Raw genomic sequence first — 10,778 nt, forward strand, 5'->3', positions numbered from 1 at the left:
CCGCATCTGCTTTGTATGCATGCAAGAACAAACAGTAAATTAACAGCAGAGGGGATATAGGTTTGACACAAGGGAATGCTTTCTGGTATGATATTAAGGATGGATAAAAATGGGTCTGATAATAGAGGAAGGCTGTGGAAACACCTTCCCTAGGGGCTTTAGAAAAGAGGCCAGAGTTCCATTTCAGCTGGTTATTTTAGACCGCCCCCAGGCAGCAGGGTAGACTAGATATCCTCTTAGGGTCCAATCCTTCCGTTCCTCTGACCCATAATAAATAAAGCCATAGACACTGTTGTTGCCAGTAAACATGAAAGCACACACACAAATGCAAAACGCTTCTAGTCAATCTTGTGGCTGTAAATGTTGCTAGCTCATTTTCTATGGAACGTTCTGAATTCACCTTTTGTTTAGAAAATTACCTCAGTTTTTAAGCACAGCAAAGCTCTTTCTATAAAGGACTTGTTGTATATTTCAAAGAGAGAACTGCAGCACATGCCAATTTAACTCTTGTATCGACACTCATCTGGAAAAAAGTAAGTGGAGAATACAAACTAGGCAAGAAGATTAAAAAAAAAAACCAAACCCTTCTACTCTAATTCCCAACATACAAACAGGGCGATCTGGACATCATCGTGTGTCCTAATCCCAGCAAGAAGGCTGGGACACACTTTCTCTTTCTCTGCCTTTAAAGTGATGGAGGGGAATGGTCTTGAATATGCAAATGAATCTAATTTAATTAACTTTTATGACCACAGCTCCTTTGAGATAATCATGGGAGCCAATTAGATGCCATTAAAATTCAGTCATTTCCCTAAAGCTTCAATGAGACATCTTTGTCTTTTCCAAGAAAAAACAAACACAAAAAACATGTGAAAAGATCTAATCAGAAACAGCGAGAAAGAGTAAGTCGTCTGCAGGGCTCTGCCATTGGTCTCTCCAGAAGCTTACACAGTCATTTGCTGCAGTTCACACCCCCGAGCCTGGGGTGTAAGCAGCAGAGCCAAATCATTCCAGTTCAGCCGTGTAACTGCTGACCCAGAGTTTATCATACATTGAAGCTATGGAAGGTAAAGGTAAAGATATCTCATATTTCCCGGCAAAATCTCAGCCTACTGAGGCTGAGGGAAAAATTGCCTTGATTTCAGGCCAGAGATGAAGAGGGACTTAGGCCACTTATTCCTCTGCTGTCCAGTTTTATAATATTCTTTCCTTTTCTTCTCCGTGATTACGGATGTAATGCATATTTATTGGAAAAAAATGGAAAAATACAGAATGGCTAAAAGATGCCACTTATATCTAAGAAGAGCTTAGAAGGCTATTCCCCAATTTTGTTCCTTTTTTTCCCCCTTAGTAAGCAAACTTTTAAAGGAGTTTGTGTGTGGTGGTGGTGTGATAAGTTTGTAGGATGGAGGCATCACATTCCAGTTCCTTCCTTTCCTTTTTTTTCTTCCCCCATTTTATTTTTTAATTGTGGTAAAATATACAAAACTCTTACCGCGATAGCCATTGTGAAGGGTACAGTTCTATGGCATTAAGTACACTTACATCGTTGTCAACCATCACCAACATCCACCTCCAGAACTTTTCCATCTTCACAAAGTGAAACTGTACCCATTGAACTCTAACTCCTTAGCCCCTGGCAACTACCATTCTACTTTCGGTCTCTATAAATTTGACTACTCTAGGTACCTGATATAAATGACATCAGACAGTACTTGTCTCTTTGTGACTGGCTTATTTCACTTAGCATAATGTCCTCAAGGTTCATCCATGTTGTAGCACATGTCAGCATTTCCTTCCTTTTTATGGATTAATAATATTTCATTGTATATATAAACTACATTTGCTTTTCCATTCATTTGTTAATGGCCACTTGGGTTGCTTCCACATTTTAGCTGTTGTGAATAATACTGCTGTGAACATGGGTGTACAAATATTTCTTAAAGACCCCGTTTTTAGTTCTTTTGAATATACCTAAACCTTTCTTTGCTTTTAAATCTATATCCCGCAACACTCACCTCTTGTTTCTAACAAATAAAATTACATAGCTGCCAATGGTTTTTGAATCCTAGGCCTGAACCATTGCCCGTGGTTAGAAAAATGTGCACTGTGTCTCCACCAAAGTTCCAATCTACCTGAAAGTGCCTTGAGACATGTTCAGCACCGTGCAATTTGGTGTCTGGGAGCTGTGTCACCTGCTAGATCTAGAAATGTTTAATGTCACGTGACTATAATATTGATATTAATTTTAGGCAATATTTCTGCTTCACATAGGTGAGCTATGTCTAAAACAAATATATTCTGATGAGTAGGTCACCATGATCAGCATTATGTGATTATATAATTGTTCAGGCTACTAGTTGGGAAGTAGAGTTAAAGTTACTGAAGGAGGTTTTTTTAATTGAGTAGATTTAAAAACAAAGTTTATATTTCCTTTAGTTAGATTTTTAAAATAATAAAGTACTTAAATTTTAACAAAGGTACACAATTATAAAATAATTAGAAAAAAAAGATGATAATGTGGAAAACAGAAATTTCTGTGGTTATAACGGGAAGGAGAAATAACAGTAATAAACAAAATCAAATACATATATATTTTAACCAGTAGTTTCATCTATCTTTCTTCTCAAGCCCTTTTGCTTAACTAGGTCTCAAAATTATTGTCTCTGTCATGTCTTGGTTCAGGATGAATCATTTTGTGCCTGGATTATTATAATTTCAACAGCTAACTTCTATTGAGCTCTTACTGCATGATAAGCAATGTTAGCCTAAAGCATGTATCATCTTCTTTTAATCCTTATATCAGTATTCTGAAGTTAATTGTATCACTTGGGGCAATTGAATACCTAATATTCATTCTCCCCTCTTCTTGTTTGCTAACAGAAGTAAATTTTGCTTGGGGTGTCAATGTGTCCAACTAAGTATTCACTTTCCTAGTCTCTTATCACTGCTAAGGAGGTTCTGTGATCCAGTTCTAGCCAATGAAATGTAAGTAAAAGTCTTCTGGGGCCTTCTAGAAAGCTTTTTTCTTTCCTGATAAAATGAGACACACATAGCTAGGTTTAAACTCCCAATCTGTCTCCTTTTTTTCTGTCTTAGATGTATGACCTTAAACAGAAATGTGATGGCTGGAGCTATAGCAGCTATCTTGGAAACACAAGGCAATAAGCCAACACGCTAAGAACAGCAGAACTGGAAGGTAGAAAGAACCTGAGATCCTGATGGCATTGCTGAACAGTGGAACCACCCCCAGCAACTATCTACCTCTGTACTTGCAGATATGTGAGAAAAATATACTATTTGTTTAAGCTACTGTTAGGTGGGCATTCAGTAATTTGCAGCTGAAAGCATTCCTGATCTTATTTTTCAAATAAGGGAACTGAAAGTCTAAATGATTTGCCAAATTTATATAATCTTTCAATTGTGATATGGGGATTTCAACTCATATGGTCTGATCTAGAACCTAGAGCCTGCTCTCTTAGGCATGATTCTGTATCACATCCCCATGTGGTTAGGTTGCAAGGTCTACTTATGAGCTTCTCAGGAAACTTAAGCTCGACCTTGAACATCCTTCTTACTTCTTCTCCTCACAAACGCCAGTGTGATATATCTAAAACCAGACCTGACTTTCTCACTTTTTTGCTTAAAACTCTAGATATTTCTTCCTCTAAAGCAGGAATGTAATCTCAGCTGTCTTGAGAGCCAAGTAGGTAAAATAATTGGTGGAGGCAAGTAGATTGTAAGAAAATCAATTGTGTTATATATTAGTTATCTACTATTGTGTAACAAATTGCCCCAAAATTTAGTAGCTTAAAATAACAGATACTTATTTCTTATATGGTTTCTGAGGGTCAGGAATCTGGGAGCAGATTATCTGAGTGGTTCTGGCTTAGGTCTTTCATGAGGTTGCCATCAAGATGTTGACAGGGCTTTCGTCATCTGAATACTTGGCTGAAGCTGGAAATTCCACATCAAAAAGGTTTACTCACATGGCTATTGGCTGAAAGCTTCAGTTTCTTACCATGTGGTTCTCTCGTCACACATGTCAGCTGGTTTCCTCCAGAGCAAGTGATCTAAGAGAGGCAGAGTCACAGTGTCTTTTAGGACCTTGTATTGAAGTGACATAACATCATCCTGTCATATTCTGTTGGCTATACACACCAAACCTGAAACAGTGTGGGAGGGGACCACACAGGGGTGTGGATACCAGGAAATGAGGCTCACTGGCAGCATCTTGGAGGCTGATCAGTACAGGTAGGCATGGAACAAAATGGTGGTGTCACTACTTAGCTTCAGGCAATTGTCACCATGGTAGAACCATAGGTCCTATGTTGCTGAATTTTTCCATTTCTCAAATAAATCCAGAAATAGAGATTTTTAAGTTATATCTTATGATAGTAAATGTTGGCTCAGAACTGCAAAAACTTCTGTGTGGGTCAAACAAAATAGAAGCGCAGTCCGCATTTAGCCTGTGAGCTGCCATTTTGCAACCTCTCTGGCATCTAGCGTGGAAGGTATATGTAGGTCCAATTCCAATCTGTGTTGCTGCTGGGTGTCATATTTCCAGCAGGATTCTGAAGACAAGTCGAAACTTAACAAGGAATGTATACCATGATAATTTAGTTATGTCTGCGATGGATAAAAGGGGAGAGTGATGACATATGTACCTCAGATTAATATGCACAGCTATATAACTTATTGCCCGAATGCAGGTATTTTTGAGAGTATAAGGGGATGCTGTAATAAGTACACTGATATAGTGACCATAAATTGGGACTGACTTGGGTAAACCAGGATGTATGGTCATTACCCACATAGCCCTTCACGGATATCTCCCCAGTGTCATCTCTTACCATCCCTCTCTATTCCTTAGGGTCACATCAGAGCACAAGCCATTCTCAGAGCGCATGCTCACTAGTAAACCCCCCTGCCTGCACTCCTGCTGTCACCCTATTCATCCCATCTCCTCTTCCCACTCCCGTTTCCTCCTGGTCTTCAACTTCTTCAGGTCCTGGTAGAAGTATCATTTTTCTTTTTGTTGCTTCTACTTCCTTCTCTCCTTTTCAGGCTAATTGCTCTTTCACCAGGGTTTTGTAGCACTTTATTTGTGTACTTATCTTTAATGCAGTATTTCTCACAGCAACCCCCATGCAGGGGCCATCTATTACTTATTTAGGACTCTTAGTACCTCGCTCAGTGTCTGGCACAAAATGCTTGACGATCATTTATTGAAATTTTATTTTGAATAACATCTCCCCTCGTTTTTTCTAATACCCACTGCAGGAGATAACAATGAATAGTGAAAATGCCAAGCAGGCAGTAAGAGGGAAGTAATGTAGGAACACAAAGTAGGAACAGAGAAAATCCACAAGTGGGATAATTGGTTCTTGAATAGCCAACCGCTCACCTAAACAACAGTTGCAGTAATTTCAAATTCTTCTTATCCTTCTGGCTTTGAGTGAACAGAAGCTGTTTTTCATTGAGAATAAGCTTCTATCTTGATAGTAAGAATGACTGCTATCACCCGCACAGTAGAGACTGAGCACTTGGTGTATGTATGTGTTTTATAAAAGCTGTCTTACTCAGAAGTTCAGAACTAAGCAGTGAAAATCAATGCCAAGCATACACAGGACATGTAGGAAGATTTATTCTCTTGTGTACACATCCAACACTTGCTAGTACTCAAGTGCATTGTCTGTAAACCTCAGGAGGAAAATAGGAACTGATGATAGCAATGCTCTCTCTAAACACTCGTGGGCGAAATTAAACTACAGGATGTTAAGGGAATAGTCCTGTGGGACTGAGGTGTGTTTTGTTGGAGGTGGGTAGCGTTAATGGTGGGACACCATTTGAATTTAACAAATTATTATTAATTTTAGTCCTAATGTCAGAGAGATGGAGTGAAGTCAAGAATAACTGTGGTACTTTTTTTTTGGTGGGCTTTCATTCAGTCTCCTTCCTAACTGCAAGACCCAGAAAACTTGAATTCAATTCTGGCTCCCATCTTTCTTGGCAGTGAGATTTGGAGTAAGTCATAACCTTTCTCTGAGCCATCTTCCTGTTTTAGAAGGGGCTACTAATAACACTTTTTCACAAGTTAAATGAAATAAGGTATGTGAAAGGACTTTGTAGACTGGGATGAAGTCTGCGAATGGAAGTTAGGACTATTCTTAGACTGATTTTTCAGGCAGGCTGATGGGTGGGGGGGGGAGTAACAGAGTGGAGAACCATAGTTAAGCTGTCCCAGGCCTCTCCTGACTGAAACCCTGGTTTATCCTATGAAAGCAAGGTTAATCATACTACCCAATAAAGCATGAGCACTTAGAAATTAGACCAGGACAAGGTTGGGTTTGCCAGAGAGGGTTGGTTCTGACATCACATGCTTTAAGCCTGTGGTTGACAGTCAGTTTGTTGCTCTGTTATTACCTGCTTTGGAAAGGATGAGTCAAAATTGGAATGCTCTTTCCTCTGTTTAAGCCATTTCTGCTGAGTCCCATAGTACTGATTATAGTTCTTACACTCTGCAAGTGGCTGTTTCATTCTTGACACACCTCCAGACTCATAAATATCTCAAAGAAAACATAGAGGTTTTAAAAGTTGCCCGTCTTTTAACCTCGTGCCTTAATGTGTCCTGTGAAACAGCTGGGACATACAGTAACTTTCCTACCTTATTGTCTCTAAACCGATCCAGGAGCAAAAATCTTAATAAACTCCCTTCAGATCTTTCATAAGAGAGGCAGGCAATTGTAGGGAGTTTCTCTGTGTGAACTTGGGTGGTTTCTTCAGCTACAGAAAGAGGGATAGTAACTAATCTGGAGGCAGTGAGCATGAGCAAAAATGTAAGGAAGAGCACCTGGTTCATGGCAAATGTCCAATACACATAATTGCTGTTATTGCTGTTAATAATAACATGAAAAACACTCAGAACAAAATGACTTTTGAAATGAGTTCTGGGAAGATTAATTTAAACTTAATAGTTGAAAGGCTATCCACCAATACTTTCCACATGCTGATTTAGCTTCCAGGATCAGACCAGATCAGGCACATTCAGGGTGGTATAGACATAGACTTCACTTGCTGATTTAGCAATCCCTGCCCTAGATGGAGAGACAAATGTCAGCACACACAAATGTAAATAACAATGTAATAGATGGAGGACATTTCAATAAATAGAAAAACTATTAAAGAAGATGATCCAAGATGGACTGAGTGTACCTACAGTTATTTTTTTAGCTGAGCAGATGCTCTAGGAATCACTCTGTAGCATATTGGAAACAGCATTACTTTACATCGTATCTGGCTATGGTGTAGGACAATGAGATCGCATCTGAAGCAACCAGCACCCTATGTGCCAGCTGGGTTTTAGACCAGGAGACTGCAAACCTACAGTCAGGATCTCTTTAGGACTGCCCAAATATATACTACTGCTGGTCACCCAGCAGGGTACTGGAGATGCAATTCTTGGAGTTTCATTTCCTAAGGACCTTTATCCTTATTAAAATGCTAATATCCTTGCGTCATCAATCATTGACATATTTGTGTGAGTGGGTTTGGGTCCTGCTTAAAGATTAAGTTTTACTGGAGGAGAAGTCATGTAGGGAAGCTGGGAGGAAAGCCACAGCTAGTCTGCAGGGAAGGAAAGAAGGAAGTATGGAGGCCCGGGGAGGGGAGACAGCCATTCTAAGACTCTCCTTTCTAGAGATGTCATTTGCGTCATCTTGCATTCTTAATGCAGCTTCTCCTGCATGTTGGCACTGGCTATACTTATAGAGCTGGAGTGGGGATTTTCTCTCTTATTCTTCCATTTGTTCTAGGAACCAGAGAGAACAGATGTTAATCTTATTAGCAAGGAAAGGAAGCCTCATGAGTGGTGAGAAACTGAACTTCTGGCTTATTTGTAAAGCCTTGCATTTCCGTGTTGTAAATTGTCTCCAGGGCTTTAAAAGTATTAAATATAACAAATAAAAAAGTCGTAAAAATTTTAATATCCTAAGGTGGATCATATAGTTCTTCTGGTGAGAAAATGATCATGTAGTGTTAAATCATTCTTCTTCATGAAGATATGTGAATTTTTCAAATGAAGTAGGAACTAACAAAGACTGAATTGAGGGAAAAAAAGCTATCGTTTGAATAACATGTAAAATTGAGGTTTTATAGGTGGTTGTGAATGATTCAAAGAGCTATTGAGTGATATGAAAACTGAAAGTAGATTTACTATTAATTTTTATTAATCACAATCTGAAATTATTTGGTATGCTTGTTTACTTGTTATTGTCAGTTTTTCTCACTAGAATGGAAACTCAATGAGAGCAAGGACCATTTCTCTGCTCTTCAGTACGTCTCATACCACCTAGCACAGCAACCGGCATACATTTGTGGAATGATAAATTTATAATCCAGTCTCATCCACTGGCTCAAAATTCCTTTTTTCCTGAATTCAGTCTATTATAAGTGCTAAAATGAGGTATCTGAAGATGGTATAACTAAGACTCAATCCTGACATGAAATCATGTATGATAATCTATATTCTCTGTAAGACACAGATTAGTATGGCTCTATATTTTCAACATCTGTCATTTTAAAATAAATTATTCAACATTATTAGATTACTTATAAATGACGCCAATCAATTAGCCCTGCAGAGCTGAGTCTTGAAGGTTTTTTTTCTTTTTTTTTTAAGAGGCTAGATTGGTAAAGTTCTTAACTCTTTATATTCCCCAGAAAAGATGAAAGCAATCTGGGCTCTCACCAGGCTCCCTTCCTTCCACCCCTATTGAATATTTAATTAATGTGTACATTATTTTGGACTGCCCATTCTGACACTGCTGGATACAGGCAGAGGTAAGAGTTTGAACAAACAGAAGGGGACTGAAGCACTCCTACTCTCCGCACTAGAAGAGTTAAATCTGGCACCTCCAGTCCTGTTGTTTAATGGCAGTGAATCAAAGATTCCTGTGCTGCCGGCTCAACACTTGCTTTTATACAGAAGTCCCTGCTGGGCCTTTACATATTGAAATGATTCATTGTCCCTGTGTCAGCTTTGCTCTGCATTTGCTTGATGCATTTCATCCGCATTTGAAGGTATTAAGAATCACTGTTCGATCTACTGTATTTATTGTCACACACCTATACTTTGGGTTTTCTGCAAACCTATAAAAATATGCTGTTTGAAGACATTAAATGGCAATTAGCATCCTGCATTGACAAGGCATTTGGTTCTATGACACCTCTTGAAATTTAACAAGACAAAAGATTTGCTTTTTCCTAAATCTCTAGATTCAGGTGGTCAGCTTCTCCTGGTTTGCCAGGGACTTTCTTGGTTTTAAAGCTGGAAGTCCTACAAATCTGGGACCTTTTCAGTCCTGGGTCAATGAAGAAGGTTGGTCACTCTACATGTGTTGTTGAGAGACATTATTAGGATTTCTTGAAACCAGAGCATGCAATTGATTTTGAGTCCAGCATTACAGTTTAAAGGTAATAAATCTCACCATGGCGAATAAACAAAAGTCAATAGGCAGTAAAATATAGACGTTTTAAGGAATTGACTGCAGAGTTCTTTGAAGTACTACTTTTCGGGGCCAGTCTGGGATTTAGACATTTTTACCTTGCTCCTTTTTGGTCCAAGGAAGGCAGAGTTGAGTTATTCAGAAGCATTTGAACTCATTTAGAGCACTGTGAAGAATTTCACCAGGTTAAACAAACTATACATTTCAAGATTGATTACAAAGGGCTGATGATGATAGTGTGTGTATCAAAGGTAGTGGGGATGTCTGATAGAATGAATCACTGCTACAAAACAATCTTAAATGAGAACTAGCTTTCCCCTCCAAACAAATCCAACTGATCTGTGCTTTGAAAATGCCCCTGTCATTCCTTTGGCTGGGCTGGAGACATTGAATACCGAGGGAGGAAAGTGCTAGAAGCCATGCTTGCCAGGGATTGAGGATATTGTGTCCACAGTTTGAGCTCCCATTCCTCTATTGCACATGGTAATTCCTTGAACATTACTAAAGGACCCTCTGAACTTGTCAGTTTGCTTTTCCAATCCCTTTTTGTGATTCTGTTCTGTATTCTTTTATGTGATGGTCAGTCAGGTGCGGTGACAACAGGCAACACAGTGGAGGTTCAGGAAAACAAAGTTCATTATCCTTAGAGGTCCTAGAAACAGGAGGTGTGTCCCGCCACGCAGGGCCACATGGGGGGGGGGGCACCAGCGTCGGTCAGGAGGCAGAAAGGGCGGGAGGGAAGGGAAAGCATAGGCCAGAGCCTTTGTTGGGGTTTCTACGGAGAAGGCAAGGCAGGCAGAGTAAACCATTTGGGAACGGCTAGTTTGAATATTTCTGGCCAGCACTGGGCAATAGCAGCGGTCCTTAGCTGCCCCGTAACTGGCCCTGGGATGATTAAAGCAGAGGAATATTGCCTCCTGGGGTGTACGGGCCACCTAGAAGTGGTCTGGCTCTGGACTGGTTAGTTTGTATATCAAAGACATGCTCCCTGAGCCCTTCGCTATCTCTAAGAATTTGCTACCCCCAGGAAGGCAGTCTCTCCCCAGCCAGAAAGGTTTTTTAAATGTCAAAACATTATAATGTATAGAAAAAGAAAAGATATAAACAATACAGATGGACGCAACTGATTCCTGGAGAGTGGAGGAGGCATAGCACAGCAGAAAGAGCAAGGGTTTGGAATCGGAGAGAATGGGTTTCAATCCTGGCCCTGCCCAGTACTAACTATAAAACGCAGGCAAGTCTCTTGACTTGCCAAGTCTCTTTGGGTCTCAG

Source organism: Cynocephalus volans, chromosome 12, assembly GCF_027409185.1.
Source record: "Cynocephalus volans isolate mCynVol1 chromosome 12, mCynVol1.pri, whole genome shotgun sequence".
Taxonomy (NCBI): Eukaryota; Metazoa; Chordata; class Mammalia; order Dermoptera; family Cynocephalidae; genus Cynocephalus; species Cynocephalus volans.